This window comes from Eurosta solidaginis, chromosome 3 (genome assembly GCF_040869045.1).
Source record: "Eurosta solidaginis isolate ZX-2024a chromosome 3, ASM4086904v1, whole genome shotgun sequence".
Lineage (NCBI taxonomy): Eukaryota > Metazoa > Arthropoda > Insecta > Diptera > Tephritidae > Eurosta > Eurosta solidaginis.
Window position 1 is genome coordinate 168,611,573 of NC_090321.1, and position 12,201 is coordinate 168,623,773.

The 12,201-nt window shown below is 42.7% G+C and overlaps 1 pseudogene; it reads left to right on the forward strand.

Moving 5' to 3' along the window:
- The first annotated feature begins 477 nt into the window (after window positions 1-477).
- On the forward strand, window positions 478-6,980 carry LOC137246768 (uncharacterized; annotated as a pseudogene).
- The last annotated feature ends 5,221 nt before the right edge of the window (window positions 6,981-12,201 follow it).

Consider the following 12,201-nt stretch of genomic DNA (forward strand, 5'->3'; position numbering starts at 1 on the left):
CTATGATTTTTTCAGACAAAAATATATGCTATATAATATGTAGGAGGGTGGAGCCGTGTGTAGAAGTCCACGAAAGTGGGGAAAGCTTCTGACCGCCATTCACCTGGGAATGGCCAGATCGATTCTTTTGCATGCGGTTCAAGCGGCTCAGTACTGCCGGTCGCTTGCGGCCAAGTATCCTCTCGGATGTTTAGCGGTGAGCTAATGTGAGAAGGCGACAACCTGGCTAGGCCACTCTGACATAATTAGTTTAAGGGCTCGCCGGGGAGATCTCATCGGCAGCGTCTGTACACCTCTAGGTGCGGCTGCAAGCGGGCGTCTGTCTTGGAGCAAGCGGCTCGCTATATAAACGTGCAAGTAATATTTTCACCCCAGCTGAGCGGGTTGTGCGCTGGGCTTGGGACCCGCCACGTAAAACCATACTCCAATGAAATATAACAACAAGCCTCGGATAAATACACTTTCTATTGATGACGACCGTGGCAACGTTTGAAGGACAATGAATTGAGGGCATGCACCTGGAACGTCCGCTCTCTGAATGGGATTGGTGCAGATGCCCGGCTTGTTGATGTCCTCGTCAAAGCAAAATCTGACATCACCGCCATCCAAGAAATGCGTTGGACGAAGCAAGGAAGAAAGAAGATCAAAAATTGTGACATCTATTGGAGTGGCCATACGAATAAGCGCAGTTTCGGTGTCGGGTTCGTGGTGGGATAGAGACTTTGTCGCCAAGTGCTGGCGTTCACGCTATCCGAATAAAAGCAAACTTTTTATACTCAGTTGAGCAGAGCTCACAGAGTATATTAACTTTGATTGGATAACGGTTGGTTGTACAGGTATAAAGGAATCGAGATAGATATAGACTTCCATATATCAAAATCATCAGTATCGAAAAAAAATTTGATTGAGCCATGTCCGTCCGTCCGTCTGTCCCTTAACACGATAACTTGAGTAAATTTTGAGGTATCTTGATGAAATTTGGTATATAGATTCCTGGGCACTCATCTCAGATCGCTATTTAAAATGAACGATATCGGACTATAAACACGCCCATTTTTTCGATATCGAAAATTTCGAAAAACAGAAAAAATGCGATAATTCATTTCCAAAGGCGGATTAAGCGATGAAACTTGGTAGACGGATTAAAGTTATGACGCAGAATAGAAAATTAGTAAGATTTTGGACAATGGGCGTGGCACCGCCCACTTTTACAAGAAGGTAATTTAAAAGTTTTGTAAGCTGTAATTTGGCAGTCGTTGAAGATCATGATGAAATTTGGCAGGAACATTACTACTATTACTATATATGTGCTAAATAAAAATTATCAAAATTGGATGAAGAACACGCCCACTTTTTAAAAAATTTTTTTTTAAAATTAAAATTTTAACAAAAAATTTAATATCTTTACTGTATATAAGTAAATTAAGTCAAAACTCAACTCCAGTAATGATATGATGCAACAAAATACAAAAATAAAAGAAAATTTCAAAATGGGCGTGGCTCCGCCCATTTTCATTTAGTATGTCTAGAATACTTTTAATGCCATAAGTCGAACAAAAATTTACCAATCCTTCTTAAATTTGGTAGGGGCATAGATTCTATGACGGTAACTGTTTTCTGTGAAAATGGGCGAAATCGGTGGAAGCCACGCCCAGTTTTTATACACAGTCCACCGTCTGGCCTTCCGCTCGGCCGTTAACACAATAACTTGAGCAAAAACCGATATATCTTTACTAAACTTAGTCCACGTACTTATCTGAACTCACTTTATCTTGGCATAAAAAATGGCCAAAATCCGACCATAACCACGCCCACTTTATCAATATCGAAAATTACGGAAAATGAAAAAAATGCCATAATTCTATACCAAATACGAAAAAAGGGATGAAACCTGGTAATTGGATTGGTTTATTGACGCAAAATATAACTTTGGAAAAAACTTTGTAAAATGGGTGTGACACCTACCATATTAAGTAGAACAAAATGAAAAAGTTCTTCAAGGCGAAATCAACATCCCTTGGAATCTTGGCAGAAATACTGTTAGTGGTATTGCATATATAAATAAATTAGCAGTACCCGACAGATGATTTTCTGGATCACCTGGTCCACATTTTGGTCGATATCGCGAAAACGCCTTCACATATACATCTAAGGGCCACTCGCTTTTAAAACCTTCATTAATACCTTTAATATGATATTCATATCGTACAAACACATTCTAGAGTCACCCCTGGCCCACCCTAATGGCGATATCTCAAAAAGGCGTCCACCTATAGACCTAATGCCCACTCCCTCTTAAAATGCTCAGTAACACCATTCGTTTGATACCCATATCGTACAAACATTCTAGAGTCACCCCTGTCCCACCCTAATGGCGATATCTCGAAAAGGCGTCCACCTATGGACCTAATGCCCACTCCCTCCTAAAATGCTCAGTAACACCTTTCGTTTGATACCCATATCGTACAAACATTCTAGAGTCACCCCTGGCCCACCCTAATGGCAATATCTCGAAAAGGTGTCCACCTATAGACCTAATGCCCACTCTCTCTTAAAATACTCAGTAACACCTTTCGTTTGATACCCATATCGTACAAACATTCTAGAGTCACCCTTGGTCCACCTTTATGTCGATATCTCGAAAAGGCTTCCACCTATAGAACTAAGGATTACTCTCTTTTAAAATACTCATTACCACCTTTCATTTGATACCCATATCGTACAAACACATTCTAGAGTCACCCTGGCCCACCCTAATGGCGATATCTCGAAAAGGCGTCCACCTATAGACCTAATGCCCACTCCCTCTTAAAATGCTCAGTAACACCTTTCGTTTGATACCCATATCGTACAAACATTCTAGAGTCACCCTTGGTCCACCTTTATGGCGATATTTCGAAAAGGCTGCCACCTATAGAACTAAGGATTACTCCCTTTTAAAATACTCATTACCACCTTTCATTTGATACCCATATCATACAAACACATTCTAGAGTCACCCCTGGCCTACCCTAATGGCGATATTTCGAAAAGGCGTCCACCTATAGACCTAATGCCCACTCCCTTTTAAAATGCTCAGTAACACCTTTCGTTTGATACCCATATCGTACAAACATTCTAGAGTCACCCCTGGCCCACCCTAATGGCGATATCTCGAAAAGGCGTCACCTATAGACCTAATGTCCCCTCCCTCTTAAAATGCTCAGTAACACCTTTCGTTTGATACCCATATCGTACAAACACATTCTAGAGTCACCCCTGGCCCACCCTAATGGCGATATCTCGAAAAGGCGTCCACCTATAGACCTAATGCCCACTCCCTCTTAAAATGCTCAGTAACACCTTTCGTTTGATACCCATATCGTACAAATATTCTAGAGTCACCCTTGGTCCTTTATGGCGATATCTCGAAAAGGCTTCCACCTATAGAACTAAGGATTACTCCCTTTTAAAATACTCATTACCACCTTTCATTTGATACCCATATCGTACAAACACATTCTAGAGTCACCCCTGGCCCACCCTAATGGCGATATTTCGAAAAGGCGTCCACCTATAGACCTAATGCCCACTCCCTTTTAAAATGCTCAGTAACACCTTTCGTTTGATACCCATATCGTACAAACATTCTAGAGTCCCCCTGGCCCACCCTAATGGCGACATCTCCAAAAGGCATCCACCTATAGACCTAATGCCCACTCCCTCTTAAAATGCTCAGTAACACCTTTCATTTGATTCCTATATCGTACAAACACATTCTAGAGTCACCCTTGGTCCACCTTTATGGCGATATCTCGAAACGGCGTCCACCTATGGAACTATGGATCACTCCCTTTGAAAATACTCATTAACACCTTTCATTTGATACCCATATCGTACAAACATATTCTAGAGTCACCCCTGGTCCACCTTTATGGCGATTTATCGAAAAGGCGTTCACCTATAGAACTAAATCCCATTCCCTTTTAAAATACTCATTACCACCTTTCATTTGATACCCATATCGTACAAACACATTCTAGAGTCACCCCTGGCCCACCTTAATGGCGATATCTCGAAAAGGCGTCCACCGATATACCTAAGGCCCGCTCCATCTTAAAATGCTCAGTAACACCTTTCGTTTGATACCCATATCGTACAAACATTCTAGAGTCACCCTTGGTCCATCTTTATGGCGATATTTCGAAAAGGCTTCCACCTATAGAACTAAGGATTAATCCCTTTTAAAATACTCATTACCACCTTTCATTTGATACCCATATCATACAAACACATTCTAGAGTCACCCCTGGCCTACCCTAATGGCGATATTTCGAAAAGGCTTCCACCTATAGAACTAAGGATTACTCCCTTTTAAAATACTCATTACCACCTTTCATTTGATACCCATATCGTACAAACATTCTAGAGTCACCCTTGGCCCACCTTTATGGCGATATTTCGAAAAGGCTTCCACCTATAGAACTAAGGATTACTCCCTTTTAAAATACTCATTACCACCTTTCATTTGATACCCATATCGTACAAACACATTCTAGATTCACCCCTGGCCCACCCTAATGGCGATATTTCGAAAAGGCGTCCACCTATAGACCTAATGCCCACTCCCTTATAAATGCTCAGTAACACCTTTCGTTTGATACCCATATCGTAAAAACATTCTAGAGTCACCCCTGGCCCACCCTAATGCGATATCTCGAAAAGGCGTCCACCTATACACCTAATGCCCACTCCCTCTTAAAATGCTCAGTAACACCTTTCGTTTGATACCCATATCGTACAAACACATTCTAGAGTCACCCCTGGCCCACCCTAATGGCGATATCTCGAAAAGGCGTCCACCTATAGACCTAATGCCCACTCCCTCTTAAAATGCTCAGTAACACCTTTCGTTTGATACCCATATCGTACAAATATTCTAGAGTCACCCTTGGTCCACCTTTATGGCGATATCTCGAAAAGGCTTCCACCTATAGAACTAAGGATTACTCCCTTTTAAAATACTCATTACCACCTTTCATTTGATAACCATATCGTACAAACACATTCTAGAGTCACCCCTGGCCCACCCTAATGGCGATATTTCGAAAAGGCGTCCACCTATAGACCTAATGCCCACTACCTCTTAAAATGCTCAGTAACACCTTTCATTTGATACCCATATCGTACAAACATATTCTAGAGTCACCCCTGGTCCACCTTTATGGCGATTTCTCGAAAAGGCGTTCACCTATAGAACTAAAGCCTATTCCCTTTTAAAATACTCATTACCACCTTTCATTTGATACCCATATCGTATAAACACATTCTAGAGTCACCCCTGGCCCACCTTAATGGCGATATCTCGAAAAGGCGTCCACCGATAGACCTAAGGCCCGCTCCCTCTTAAAATGCTCAGTAACACCTTTCATTTGATACCCATATCGTACAAACAAATTCTAGAGTCAGGCCTGGTCCACCTTTATGGCGATATCCCTAAATGGCGTCCATCCATAGAACTATGGCCTACTCTCTCTTAAAATACTCTTTAATACCTTCCATTTGATACACATGTCATACAACCACATTCCAGGGTTACCCTAGGTTCATTTTCCTACATGGTGATTTTCCTTATTTTGTCTCCATAGCTCTCAACTGAGTATGTAATGTTCGGTTACACCCGAACTTAGCCTTCCTTACTTGTTTAATATATCATTTATCTGCGAACATGCGCCGACAGAGGAGAAAGACGATGAGGCGAAAGACACTTTTTATGAATAATTAGAACGCACATACGAGCGCTGCCCCCGTCATGATATAAAAGTCGCGACTTTAACGCCAGGGTGGGCAAAGAAGGTCTTTTTGGCCCTACAGTCGGAAAGTTCAGCCTACACAATGAAACTTCTCCTAACGGCCTGAGGCTGATTGACTTTGCCGGTGCTCGAAACATGGTCATATCCAGCACGAGGTTCAGGCATAAAAAGATACATCAAGCTACATGTCTGTGTCCTGATCGAAATACTCTCAATCAGGTCGATCACGTTGTGATAGACGGACGGCATGCCTCCAGTGTTTTAGATGTGCACACGATCCGAGGACCTAACATCGACTCGCACCATTATCTCGTTGCAGCCAAAATACGCACCCGCCTCAACGCGGCTAAAACCAAGGCACAAAAAACACAAGGAAAGCTAGACGTCGGAAAGCTTCAATCACAACAGACTGCTAATGATTGCGCAACTCGACTCTCACACCTGCTCTCTGAGACCACAACTCATCTTGAAGAAATACAGGAGCAGTGGCAGCATATCTCCAAAACACTTCGTACTGCCGCCGAGGAAGAAATTGGTTACCGGCGGCCACGGAAAAACAACTGGTACGATGAAGAATGCCGCGTTGCAACCGAAAGAAAAGACGCTGCCTATAGGGCTACGTTAAAAGCGAGCGCGACAAGAGGAGTGTGTGAACGCTATCGTGAGTTGAAAGGGGAAGCGAGACGCCTTTTCAGGAAGAAAAAAGCAGAAGCAGAAAGGCGTGAGTGCGAGGAGCTTGAGCTGCTAGCCACCAGGAATAACGCCCGAAAATTTTACCAAAAAATACGGCGACAGACGGAAGGTTTTAAGACCGGGGCACACTTCTGTAGGAACGAAAACGGCGACCTTGTAACTGATGTCCAGAGAGTGCTTAGATTATGGAGGGAATATTTCTCTGGTCTCCTAAATGGAGGCAGCAATTCACCGCGCAGAGATGAAGAACCCGATCCCGCAATCGATGATGATGGAATATATGTCCCCCCGCCCGATTATGACGAAGTTAGAATAGCAATAACCAGATTGAAAAACAACAAGACAGTGGGCGCTGATAGATTGCCTGCGGAACTATTCAAGTACGCCGGCGAGGAGTTGGTAAGGCGCATGCAGCAACTTCTCAGAAAAATATGGGCGGACGAGTGCAGACCCGACGGTTGGAATCTAAGTGTTCTTTGCCCAGTCCACAAGAAGGGGGATACTGCAAAATGCACCAACTATCGTGGAATCAGCCTTCTTAATATCGTATATAAGGTCCTTTCAAGTGTATTGTGCGAAAGATTGAAGCCCACCGTGAACCGGCTGACTGGACCTTATCAGTGCGGCTTCAGACCTGGTAAATCTACCATCGACCATGCGCCAAATCTTGGAAAAAACCCGTGAAAAGAGAATCGACACACATCACCTCTTCGTCGACTTTAAAGCCGCCTTCGACAGCACGAAAAGGAGCTGCCTATATGCCGCTATGTCTGAATTTGGTTTCCCCGCAAAACTTATACGGCTGTGCAAAATGACGTTGAGCAACACCATCAGCTCAGTCAGAATTGGGAAGGACCTCTCCGAGCCATTCGAAACTAAACGAAGTTTCAGACAGGGTAATCCCCTATCGTGCGATTTCTTTAATTTAATGCTGGAGAAAATTATACTAGCTGCAGAACTTAACCGCTCTGGAACAATATCCTATAAAAGCGTGCAATTACTGGTATATGATGATGACATTGATATCATCGGCCTAAACACCTGCGCTGTTAGATCTGCTTACTCCAAACTGGAAAAAGAAGCGGTAAAGATGGGTTTGATGGTGAATGTGGACAAAACGAAGTACCTGCTGTCATCGAGCATAGAGTCAGCGCATAAGCGCCTTGGCAACCACGCTACTGTTGGCAGCCATAATTTCGAAATAGTAAAAGACTTCGTTTATTTGGGAACCAGCATCAACACTAGCAACAACATCAGCACTGAAATCCAGCGAAGAATCAATCTTGCCAATAAATGCTACTTTGGACTAGGTAGGCAATTGAAAAGTAAAGTCCTCTCTCGGCGAACGAAAATCATACTCTACAAGTCACTTATCGTACCCGTCCTGCTATATGGGGCAGAAGCATGGACCATGACAACAGCAGATGAAGCGGCTTTGGGAGTGTTCGAGAGAAAAGTTCTTCGAAAGATTTATGGACCTCTACGCGTTGGCGATGGCGAGTACCGAAGAAGATTTAATGATGAGCTGTACGAGCTATACGCAGACATCAACATAGTGCAGCGAATTAAAACACAGCGGCTGCGCTGGCTAGGCCATGTTATGCGAATGAATGATGATGCTCCGGCCAAGTAAGTGTTTCTATCGGAACCCGCCTATGGAAGCAGAGGTAGAGGGCGGCCCCCACTCCGTTGGAAGGATCAGGTGAAAAACGATTTAAACTCCCTTGGTGTGACCAATTGGCGCCGGTTGGCGGAGCGAAGGAGCGACTAGCGCGCCTTGTTGGACGGCCATAACCGTTTAGACGGTTAAGCGCCAATTAAGTAAGTAAGTAATATATGCTATATACGTAAGCAGTCGGTGAAATTTGAAGCTTATAGCTGTTAAAATGGGAAAGAAATTACGAAAAGTTTCTTATCTGAACAATCATTTATGAGGGATATATGCTATATATGAGCTATCTCATCCATTTTTTAGGACAACAATATGTGCAATATACGAAAGCATATGGTGAAGTTTGAATCTTCAATCTGATAAATTGAGGAAGATATGACAAACTTCCTCTTTTCTAAAAAATCGGTTGTATGGGGAATATATGCTCATCCGGCCGGTTCCGACAAATGTCTAATCGGACACCTAAATATACCCACTCGCCAAATTTTATCAAGATATCTCAAAAATTGAGGGACTAGTTTGTATACAAACAGACAGACGGACATGGCTAAATCAACTCAGCCCTTCATCCTGATCATTCGGTATACTTATTGGTGGGTCTATCTATTTTCTTTTAAGGACTTACAATTTTGACAGTCGTGCCAAAGTTAATATACTATTTCATTTTCATGAAAGGTATAAAAATTAAATGATTGTTTGGGTCGGAATTTGTCTAGTTTATGTGAGTCCAGACACTTTATGTTTTCTGAGTTCATATTTTTTTCACTCGTAAACAAAATGTAACATCGCGTTGAGGCATGTTTTCACCCAAAGTGCAAATAATAATTTTTTTGGCAACTTTAATCCCTTGAAATAATGCCTTACCTTCCCTCCCGTAATATTTTTATATACATACATAAATGTATTTATGTATGCACTCACAAGTGGACTAACCAAAGTTTGCTTATTTGTTATGTTTCAACAATAGTAAACATTTTTAGGTCTAATCGAGTATACAAAAATTTTCAAATACTCCTTCAAAATCTGGATACATGACTCATAAACCTATTTATAATGGTATTAGAGAAAAATTACAAAATACGGCGGCGATGGTTACTGGGACATGTTTTTTGATTTGAATTCTTCGTCAGTTAGTTTTTCGGGAGCTAGCTTAGGTTAGGATGAGGTGGCTGCCCGAGGGCACACTTAGGCCAGTAGCTTTAGACCCGTTGTGATACCACGAAAATACACCGTTACCTTTCCTCTTCGAAACATTTTGAGGACCTGATGAAAGCTGCCAGGTCCTGTCGTCATGTTCCACAACCTGGCTCAGATTATCAATAAATGGAGCGCCCAGAAAGCGTTGCCGTGCTCCGCTTAGTGCTGGGCAGTTGCAAATGAGGTGAACCACCGCTTTCTCCTCCTCATCCTCTTTAACCGTCCTGTGCATAGATGGGTACCCGGGTACCCTTTGCATATTCAAAATCCATTTTTAAATAATCTAGTCAAGGATGTCAAGAATGACCTGAAGAGCTTCGCTAGGCGTTGTTCTCAGAGCCCCGCTTAAGCTTATCATGCCGGATCTGTGGACTTTGCCCAACAAGTTTAGGTTTGACGCCTTGCTCAAGGCTGGCTACCATACGACTATCCCATACAGTAGTATGGGTCGGATAGTCGCTGTATAAATCCATCTGCATATGTTGGGGGTGGGTCCCCATTTTTTGCCAATGGCTCTTTTACACGTATATAATGTAATGTACGCTTTCTTTTGTCACTGAATGACGTTGTCCGTCCAGTTCAGCTTTTTGTCTAAAACTACGCCTAGAAATTTGGCCTTATCTGCCAGGCTTAGGCGCACCCCATTTAGTTCTGGTAGGTTTCACGATGGTATTTTAAATCGTTTGATATATAAGACAAGCTCAACCTTATCGGAATTGACGCTGAGTCCACATCGGGAAGCCAATAGGGAAACCTCTCGCAATGCTACCTGCATCAAGTCGCATAAAGTTTGAGGGAACTTGCCTCTGTAGGCAATCGATAGGTCATCAGCATATGCCAGAACCTTCCCGCTCCCCCAACTCGCATTTCTTAATAGCGAGTTTACCGTTAAGTTCCTTAGTAGAGGAGAAAGTACATCACCCTGGGGCGTGCCCCTTGCGACAAATCGTGTTATCTACACATTCCCCAGTGAGGAAAGCACTTTCCTTCCCCTGAGCAATTGATCAATCAGTCCCACTAGGGGTATATTTATGTCCAGACCAGTTAAAGCATTGTTAACGGCGTCTGGACTTATATTGTTGAATGCTCCTTCAATGTATAGGAAGGCCACAAGACAATAATCCTTTTCGAACAAGGATGTTTCGATAGTAGAGACTAGGCTGTGTAGCGCAGATTTCCCTTTGGTGTACGCGTGTTGATAGCCCGAAATGAGTTTGCTATCAATGTTGGTAGTGAGAAAATCGCAAATTATTCTCTCTAGTGTATTGAGTACGAAGGATGAAAGACTGATAGGTCTGTAGTCCTTCGGCTCGTAGTGAGAGGCTTTGCCTGCCTTAGGAATGAATATGACCGTGGCGCTCCTCCATGCACATGGAATATAGTTTAGAGCCAAACAAGCGTTGACTGATAACTCCCAAGAGTAGATAAATTGTGCGGGGACAATCCCGTCTGGTCCAGCAGCCTTAAAAGCTACCAATTGGTCTCCGCAGAAAGCTAATAGCTGTTTGCGTCTTAGAAAGCACGCGCCGTAGCCTTGATGTGTCAGCGACACTTTCGACTCCAGTGCAGAAATTTCTCCACGAAGTTCTCTTCGCTTGTCTCAGGACTTTTTTGTAGGTCCTTAGTTTGCCCTTGTATTCTAGGTATTGTGACCCATCATCAAAGAATTTGGCTTTGTTATACTGTTCTCTACAGGATCTACGTGAGGTTTACGCTTACCGCGTGGTTTTGGCATTGGACAAGCCTGTTCTAGGACATTTGGGAATGCCGATGTGAAGGTTTGTACCACTAGCTCCTCCCTTGACGAGGGGCTTTGTGCAGTGCTGGTAGTTCTCTTGCTAACAGCTCATTATGTAGTTATCAGTTTGTATATACGTGGGTTACGTCTCGTAATGGGCTGATCAACGAAGAACTCTAACATTACTTCAATATACCGCTGGTCTGAGACGGAATGTTCCTCAAGAACACGCCATTTTTAACCCACCCATAAACCCTTTGGCTACAAATAGTAAGGTCAATAACCTCTTTACGGTTTTTAGTAATACAAGATGGTTCATTACCTACATTGCAAACCACCAGGTTAGTTGTTAAAAGGTAATCAAAAAGTTACTCACCACGAGTGTTTATGTCGGAACTTCCCCAATGTACGTGGTGGGCATTTGCGTCTGTCCCGATGAGCAGATGGCCTTTACTTAAGTCGGCCACCAGCTCCTTTACCGTCTTTTGCGGAGGAGGTTCCTCTGCGTCGTACGGCATAGCAGCTAAGTATTGAACTCAAAATCTCCAACATTCATACTTCATACTGGTATCTGGCAGATGCCTCTTTCCATTCATTTTTCTCTAATATTAATAACAAAAATAATTGTATAAGGCAATACGAGCCCATCTTGCTAATTAAATACACTCTTTTTTTTAAAGGGTTAAAGATTTATTGCCGCATCATTTTATTATACTCAGCTGAGCAGAGCTCACAGAGTATATTAATTTTGTTCGTATAACGGTACCCCGTAACGGCATACACTAATCGAGATAGATATAGACTTCTATATATCAAAATGATCTGGGCAAAAAAAAAAAGAAATTCATTTAGCCATGTCCGTCCGTCCGCCCGCCCGTCTGTCCGTGAACAAAATAACTTGACTAAATTTTGAGGTATCTTAATGAAATTTGGTTGTAGGTTCCTGGGCACTCATCTCATTTCGCTATTTAAAATGAACGAAATCGGACATTAACCACGCCAACTTTTTCGATATCGAAAATTTCGAAAAACCGAAAAAGTGCGATAATTCATTACCAAAGATGGATAAAGCGATGAAACTTGGTAGGTGGGTTGACCTTATGACGCCG